The following is a 9,350-nucleotide window of genomic DNA, read 5'->3' on the forward strand; positions in this document are numbered from 1 at the left end:
CCACCTAGGTTTGCGGCCCTGGTTGATGTGTCCTGCCGGCCGGGACAGGTATAGAGGCTCTAATAGCTCCTGCAAACTGTCACATCTTAAAGGTAAGTCTTCTGAGGTTGGAGGTATATAGCTCAGTGGTAGAATGTGTGCTTAGCATGCATGAGGCCCTGGTTCAATTCCCAGCACCACAAAAAGCAAACAAATATACAAACAAACAAACAAACAAACAAAAAAACCCTACTGTCAGGTGTCATAATTCTAGTTGTTTTGATATTTACTAGGAGGGATATTAAGTGGGTGACTGCAAGTTTCACCCAAATTATTTGGTATTTCCTTCACAAACTGGTTTCTAAGATTGGCATGTTCAATTCATTGGAAAAAGAAATTCGTTACATACAATTGAAAAATTGAGTCAAGGTGAAGGAATCCAGCATGAGTAAGACTTGCACTTTGTTACACGTCAGTAATGAGGAAGCTGAACAGACAATACACAGGACATATATCAACAGGAGACTAAGCCTCTGAACTCTCTCAGGCATGCTCCACCTTTACAAGCCCAAGAAACAGCTCTAGAAGAGGCATTATTAGCAGCCCTGAAGGAAGGGAACTAGCCAGGGTCGTGAAGATTCAACTTCAACTCGGAAAATGAGGGTTATAGGAGAAAAGTTCTGGGAATGGGAGTGAAAGGGAAGTGAGACTCAGTTACAAAGGAAGAAAGAAAAGCCCCATGGTAGACATAGGAAAGCAAGTATCCTGTAAAGCACTAGAATAGATAGTAGCATTGAAAGGGTAAAGTCTCTAAGCTGCAAAGCCTGAGTTAAAATGTAAAGGACCAGGTATTGTTAAGTTTCTAAGCTACACTCAAAGCCTGAAATTCCTGTAGCTGTTAGGACAATTCCCGGGACTGCCCATTAGATAATCCCCCCTGACCACTTAGTTGTTTAACAACTTGGACCCAGTGCAGTTCAGCACGTAGGCACCTCAGGGCCTAAACCAATCAGTTTGAATGTACACCCCGCTTTAGGACTGACCTATCACCCCCGCCCGACCTGTTCCCGCCAATGAATGTGCTAATCAAGTTTGAGAGTTGTTGTTCGATTTTCCCACGCCTCATGATGATTTGTTCTGATGTATGCAAAGCCCCCACCCTCCCCAAAAAGTGTACTTAAGCACTGCTTAACCTCTGCTCGGGGCTCTGGGCCGCTCTCCCTTCTTGAGTAAGCACGGAGCCCCAGTGCGCTGGATCCTCAATAAACCCCCTTTTGCTGTTGCATGAGTCGGTCTCTTGGTGGTCTCTTCCTCCGACATTTGCCGGACCCTTACAGCATCACAGAGCTGACTGTGTCAAAGAAGCCAGGAAAAATATTACCACAATCCTCCAGTGGAAACAAATACAATAAACAAACAAGGATATATTTCCAGGACACTTTTAAGGGGAAAAAAAGAAAACAGCAAGATACAGAACAGTACATATGCCTAATTTTGTTTTTAAAAATCCACAAAATGGGACTGGAAGTCTAGCTCATTGAGAGTGCTTATCTAGCATTCAGAAGATCCTGAGTTCAATTTCCAGACCTAAAAAAAAAAAAAAGTGAAAAAGTCACAAAATGGTACATATTTCTCAAAGGTGTATATGAATGTCTATCTGTCTATGTATAATCAAAATGCTGGAAGGAAATCATGGAAATAAACAAAGACCATCCAAATGAGAATAATCAGAGGCTAGTTATTCATGGCTTTCCATAACAAGGGAATGAGACACCATTACTTGTGTTTGGCAGACACTCAAAGACAGGCAGTGGAGTGGTGTGAAGCTTTATCATGAAAAAGAGCCAAGCTTCAGGTATGCTGTGATTGAAAATTCTTGGCACAGGAAGCTAGAGGTGGGCTGACCAGAAGTGGGGCATCTCATGTAATTGGTTTCAGGACCATACTTGGCTTTCTCTGGTTGGTCCTGAGTTGGAAGCTGACTGACACTCACTGACTGAGCTCTGGCACTTCTGGATCCATTGCTTCAGAGCTTGTGATTTGTTTTACTAGGCTGGTTGCTGCAGAGGTTTTGTATCAGAGTTCTGATACAAATATATGACATATATGTCCTATCCCTTGTTTGTATACTTAATCTCTCAGTATGAACCAAACTGATATTAGTGGTTATCATTGACAAGGTGGGAAAAGGTATGTAAGGAAAAGTTAAATTTGTTATTTTTTAATTTTAAAATTTTTTACTTGCATAATTTTATAAAATTCTGAAGCAAAATGGCAGAAGGATGGTAGTTGTCATTCCTAATCCTCATAACAACATTTCAATGTGGGTCATATTCTTATTTTATAGCTGAGGAAACTGAATCACTCAGAAGTTAACCTATTCAAGGACACAGTTGATAATAGCAGACAGAATTTAGTTCCAGGTACATTAAATCCTAATTGTTACCTTTCATCATGCCATGCTTCCAAAAGCATAATCATTAAAAGAGAGAAGTTACTATTGTGTTCATCCAAAGTATCTATGCTCATCCTTTATAACTGGTATAAATGAACATTCTCAATAAATTTCTGTGAAATAGAATACAAAAACATCAAAAAGACTGTGCACCACGATCAAGTGGGGTTCACCCCAGGGATTCAAGGTTGATTCAACAAATGAAATCAATAAATGTAATTCATCACACCGATAGACTTAAAGATAAGAACCATATGATCATCTCAATAGATGCAGAAAAAGCATTTGACAAAATACAGCACCCCTTCATGTTCAAAAAACTAGAAAAAATAGGGATAACAGGAATATATCTCAACATCATAAAGTCTATATATGCTAAGCCCCAGGCCAACATGATTCTAAATGAAGAAAAATTAAAAAAAAAAAAAACAACTGGAACAAGATAGTGATGCCCTCGTTCACCACTTCTATTTAACATAGTTCTTGAAACACTGGCTGGAGCAATTAGACAAAAGAAATTAAAAGGATACAGATAGGAAAAAAAGAACTCAAATTAGTACTATTTGCTGACAATATGATTCCATACCTAGAAGACCCAAAAAATTCCACGAGAAAACTTCTAGAACTAGTAAATGAATTCAACAAAGTAGCAGGATACAAAATCAACACCCATAAATCAAAGGCATTTCTGTATAACAGTGACAAATCCTCTGAAAGGGAAATGAGGAAAACTACCCCATTTACAATAGCATCAAAAAAATAAAATAAAATACTGAGAATCAACCTAACAAAAGAGGTGAAAGACCTCTACAATGAAAACTATAATATGCTAAAGAAAGAAATCAAAGAAGACCTTAGAAGATGGAAAGATCTCTCCTGTTCTTGGATAGGCAGAATTAATATTGTCAAAATGACCATACCACCAAAAGCACTATACAGATTTGATGCAATTCCAGTCAAAATCCCAATGCCATTCCTGATAGAAATAGAAAAACCAGTCATGAAATTCATCTGGAAAAATAAGACACCCAGAATAGCCAAAGCAATCCTTAGCAGGAGTGAAGCAGGTGGCATCACTATACCAGATCTTAAACTATACTCAGAGCAATAGTAACTAAAATAGCATGGTATTGGCACCAAAATAGACTGGTAGAACAATGGTACAGAATAGAGGACACAGAGACTAACCTACCAAATTACAGTTATCTTATATTAGACAAAGGTGCCAAAAACATACATTGGAGAAAAGACAGCCTCTTCAACAAATGGTGCTGGGAAAACTGAAAATCCATATGCAACAAAATGAAATTAAACCTCTGTCTCTCACCATGCACAAAATTCAGCTCAAAGTGGATCAAGGACCTAGGAATTAAACCAGAGACACTGCGTCTAATAGAAGAAAAAGTAGGCCCAAATCTCCATCATATAGGATTAGGCCCCAACTTCCTTAATAAGACTCCTGTAGAGCAAGAATTAAGATCAAGAATCAATAAATGGGATGGATTCAAACTAAAAGCTTCTTCTCAGCAAAAGAAACAATCAGCGAGGTGAATAGCGAGCCTACAGCTTGGGAGCAAATTTCACCACTCCCACATCAGATAGAGCATTAATCTCTAGGGTATATAAAGAACTCAAAAAGCTAACCTGCAAAAAAACCAAATAACCCCATCAATAAATGGCCAAGGAACTGAACAGACAATTCTCAGAAGAGGATATACAATCAATCAACAAACATATGAAAAAAATGTTTAACATCTCTAGCTATTAGAGAAATGCAAATCAAAACTTCTCTAAGATTTCATCTCTCTCCAATCAGAAAAGCAGCTATTAAGAATACAAACAACAATAAGTGTTACCAAGGATGTGGGGAAAAGACACACTCATACATTGCTGGTGGGACTGCAAATTGGTGCAGCCAATATGGAAAGCATATGGAGATTTCTTGGAAAACTTGGAATGGAACCACCATTTGACCCAGCTATCCCACACCTTGGTCTATACCCAAAGCACCTAAAAACAGCATACTACAGGGACACAGCCACATCAATGTTTATTGCAGCACAATTCACAATAGCTAAACTGTGGAACCAACCTAGATGCCCATCAGTAGATGAATGGATAAAGAAAATGTGGTATATATATACAATGGAATATTACTCAGCAATAAAAGGGAATAAAATCATGGTATTTGCAGGTAAATGGATGGAGCTGAAGAATATAATGCTAAGTGAAATTAGCCAATCCCCAAAAAACAAATGCCAAATGTTTTTTTCTGATATAAGGAGGCTGCTTCATAGTGGGATTGGGAGGGGGAGCATGGGAAGATTAGATGAACTCTAGAAAGGACAAAGGGGAGGCAGGGTAAGGGAGGCAGCAAGCAGTGTAAAAACAATGGTGGAATGAGATGGATATCATTACTTTAAGTACATGTATGAAGACAGGAATGGTGTGAATATACTTTGTATACAATCAGAGGTATGAAAAATTGTACTCTATATGTGTAATATGAATTGTAATGCATTCTGCTGTCATATATAAAAAATTAGAATACAAAATTTAAAAACTATTTATATGAATAGAATTTTTTAAAAAGAAAAGAATAAGTGAGTTATAAGTGAGTTAAATGTTTTCCAGTTTTTATTGGTGCATTATAATTGTACATAATATTGGGATTTGTTGTTACATTTTCTTACATGCACATGATATAACAATGCAACTTGGTCAATATCATTTGTCATTATTTCCCCTTTTTCTCTCCTCCAACCCCCTTGGTCCCTTTCTTCTACTGGTCTTCCTTTGATTTTCCTGAGACCCCCACCCCCAACCTCTCTCTTCCTTTTTCCTCCCTTGCTTCTTCATATGAGAGAAAACATATGGCTTTCTAATTTGTTTTTTAACATATGACTTTTTTAGTTTATTTCACTTAACATGCTCTCAAGTTCCATTAATTTCCCTGCAAATGAAATATTTTCATTTTTCTTTATGGAGAAATTAAACTTCATTGTGTATATACACCATGTTTCCTTTATACATTCATCCACTTTGAACACTTAGGATGGTTCCATAATTTGTCTACTATAAATTATATACATGGGTATTTGCATCAGTATTTTTGAAAGGCCTAAATTGAAATGCACAACTATAGAACAACAGTTGAAATGAAAATAATTTCATGATGCAGCTGATCCTGTTTGTTTGCCAGATCTATCACGTTGGAGAATCATTCTCTTCTGGTGAAGCCTCAGCCACCCTGCCTCTATCTATCCCTCGCCAGTTCCAGGTATATATACTAGATCAAGTTCAAAGTAATCCATCTTGTACTACAAACCCTCACAAAGATCAGTTCAGGCATAGACATGTAATTCAAGCAGAGTCTGATGGAGCCCTCCCTGAGAAGTTCCTGCCAATAAACACAAAGGAAAGCCTCTTCTATAACTGTAAACTGAAGGGCAATGTCAAGAATGATTTATAGTTTTGTTATGTCTGCAATAAGGAATTGTTCACTAGAAGAAAGGTAGCTAACATATAAGGAGAAACAGTATCTAGATAGAGTTGAAGAAAAGAGCTTTGATTTTCATTTAATAAGTGTTTACTTATTATATATTGGCTAAGAATAGACAAGTGGTATTGAGCCCCTGGATCACTGGAGTTTCTATTAGATGTTCTATAGAAACTATTTCATGCCAGTTTGAGTTGGACTTCTGTTACTTGCAGCCAAAATGTCCTGACTAGTTTAATGAGCATTTAAAACTTTTAAAATACTAGAACCAATTTTTAAAATCTGGAATAGCTTGCTTCTCCCACCCCAATCTTCAAATTAGAGTGTAAACCTTTTGTGTGTGTGTGTGTGTGTGTGTGTGTGTGACTGTTAAGTACAACACACAGAAAAGTACACAAGTATAATCACTGTTCTAACCATGAAATACAATTTATTAGCAACCCAAAGGTCTGCTTCTGTTGTCTTGTGATCATTAATCTCTCTGTGTTCACTGAAGGTAACTACGGTCCTGACATTTTAAGTAATCAATTTCTTATATTTCCTTAAGGTTTTACCACTTTAAAAGGCATGCCTAACCACTAGAAAATTTTGCCTGTTTTTGAATTTTAGAGGATGAGAATCACTTAGCATGTAATGTTTGGCTTCTCATAATGTGTTTGTGATATCTATCCATGTTCTTGCAGATACCTGGAGCTCAATTCATTTTCTTTTCCATTTAATATTTTATTATATAAATGTAACTGTTGATAGACATGGAAATTGTCTCTAGTTTTTTACTATTATGCATATACTGATATGGGCATGCTTATACATTTCTCTTGGTGTACATTTGCAATCACTTCTCCAATACTGATCTAGCAATAGAATTGCAGATCATAAAACATAATATTCTCAACATTTTTTTTTTGTACTGGGGGAACCCAGGGGTGCTTAACCACTGAACGACAACCCAAGCACTTGTTAAAATATTTTTTGTTCAGAGACAGGGTCTCACTAAGTTGCTTGGGGCCTCACTAAGTTGCTGAGGCTGGCTTTGAACTCAAGATTCTCCTGCCTCAGCATCCCAAGCAGCTGCATTACAGGCATGTGCCACTGCATACAGTGGACAGAAGGTCTTAATTTTAATGTAGTCAATTTTACCAATCTATGTGTTTACTATTAATATTTTTTTCAGTCCTATTTAAGAAGTCATTCGTTAACATGAGTTTATAAAATTATTTTCCTTTATTATCTTCTGGAAGCTGTTATGACTCACACTGAAATCTAATATCCAACTGAGATGTTTATGTACAATGTAAGACAAGTATCATTTACTTTCTTTTCCATGTGAAAATCCAGTGAAGTACCATACAATAAGAAGATGTGATATTCTCATCTCCTTTCCTTACTTAAAAGGAAAGCATTCAAAACTTTATGTATAATGTTTAATTATGTTTGCTACAGGGTTTTATGTATGTTTTAATGTGGGAAAGATATTTCTTCTACTTGTAGTTTATGGCATTATAATCAGAAATGGATGTTAAACATCATCAATCCATAGGGCTGGGGTTGTGGCTCAGTGGTAGAGCACTTGCCTAGCATGTGTGAGCTACTGGGTTCAATTCTCAGCACTGCATATGAATAAATGAATAAAATAAAGGTCCATTAACATCTAAAAAAGAATTTTAAAAAACTTCATCAAACACCTTTTTTAGGATCTATTGAGATTATTATTCGATTTTGTTTTCCTTATCTTGTTAAAGTGGTAAGTGATTGTGGGTTATTTGTTCATTTTTTTGTACATGGCACAGGGATTGAATCCAAGATGTCATGCATGCTAGGCAAGTTGGTCTACCACTGAGTTACATTCTTAACCTTTTACCTTCTTTTCTCTTCTCTTCTCCTCTTTTCATTTCTTTTTTTCTTTCTGTACTAGGGATGGAACCCAAGGGAGCTTTACCAGTAAACTACATCCCCAGTTCTTTTCTTTTTCTCTCTTTTTTTTTTCAATTTTGAGACAAAGTCTCCCTAAATTGCTAAGGAAGTCCTCAAACTTGAGATCCTCCTGTCTCAGGCTCCTGAGTTGCTAGGATTACATGTGTATGCCAGGCTTGATTGGGTTTCTTATACTAACTCAATCTTTAAATCATGAAATAAACCCAATTTTCTCATCATATATAATCCTTTACATTAATATACATATATTATTGTACACTACAAATATGTACAATCTTATTTATTAAGACAAATAAAATTTATACATTATCCATGTATGAATTAATTTTATTAATTTTAATTCCTTCTTCTTATCTTATCAATTTTTATTTATTTTATTTTTTATCAGGGACTGAATGTAAGGATGCTTTACCACTGTGCCACATTCCCAGCCCTTTTTTATTTTGAGACCAGATCTTGCTAAATTGCTTAGGACCTCACTAATTAGCAGAGGCTGGCTTTGAACTTGTGATCCTCCGGCCTCAGCCTTGATGACTGCTAGGATTACAGGATGGGACACCACACCCAGCCACTTCTTATCAGTTTTAAATATTAAGATTATGCTGGTCTCAGAAAACAAATTAAGTAATGTTTCTTCTTTTTTCCTTCTCTGAAAAAGCCTATGTAAGCCTATTTTTATCTTTAAATGTATGTTATGTGTCATCTGGCCCTAAAAATTTTTCAGTCAGTGGGTGTAGTGATCTATATATATCTATTAGGTCAAGTTTGCTAATCTTGTTCAAATCTTCTAAACCCTTGCTAAACACACACACACACACACAGTTTTAAATATGCTTTTTCTGTTACTGAGAGAGGGAAGATGAAATATTCTACTATGATTTTAAATTTGCTCAGTTTTTCCTGTATTATACCAATTTATGCTTTATATATTTTGATGATATATAGTTAGATACTGTTGGAACTTAGAATGATATCCTTCCAAGTATGGAGGGGTTATTTTATATTCTGAGCATTTTTATGTAAAGGGAAAAGATTGCTCTGTAATTCCTTTGTCTACATTAAGACTAAACTGCAGAAGGGAACAAAACTGCCCTCCACCCCCAACTGAAATCCCTTTATCTATGTCAGAAAAAAGACTGAAGAATGTAACCACACCTGGGCTGACTTTTCTTACAAGATAACATCTGTCCCTTGGGTTCAAATTCCAAAGAGAATCTTTACACAAGCTAAACTCTGTCTTATTTCTCTCAGCCATCATTCACAATCCCTCAAAACTGTTTACACCCCCTATTTTCTCCTCTCCTATAGAAAAAAGATTATATAAGTTACTGAAGGATGCTGGACTAATGGATAATCATGTTACATAATTTCTCCCCTTTTGTACATCAATATACTTGTTTTTATGCCTTTCTTCCTATTTAAGTTTTGTCAGTGTATTTTAGTCACCCTTCAGAAGGAAGAAGGGAAATATATCCCTTCATC

Source organism: Marmota flaviventris, chromosome 5, assembly GCF_047511675.1.
Source record: "Marmota flaviventris isolate mMarFla1 chromosome 5, mMarFla1.hap1, whole genome shotgun sequence".
NCBI classification, from domain to species: domain Eukaryota; kingdom Metazoa; phylum Chordata; class Mammalia; order Rodentia; family Sciuridae; genus Marmota; species Marmota flaviventris.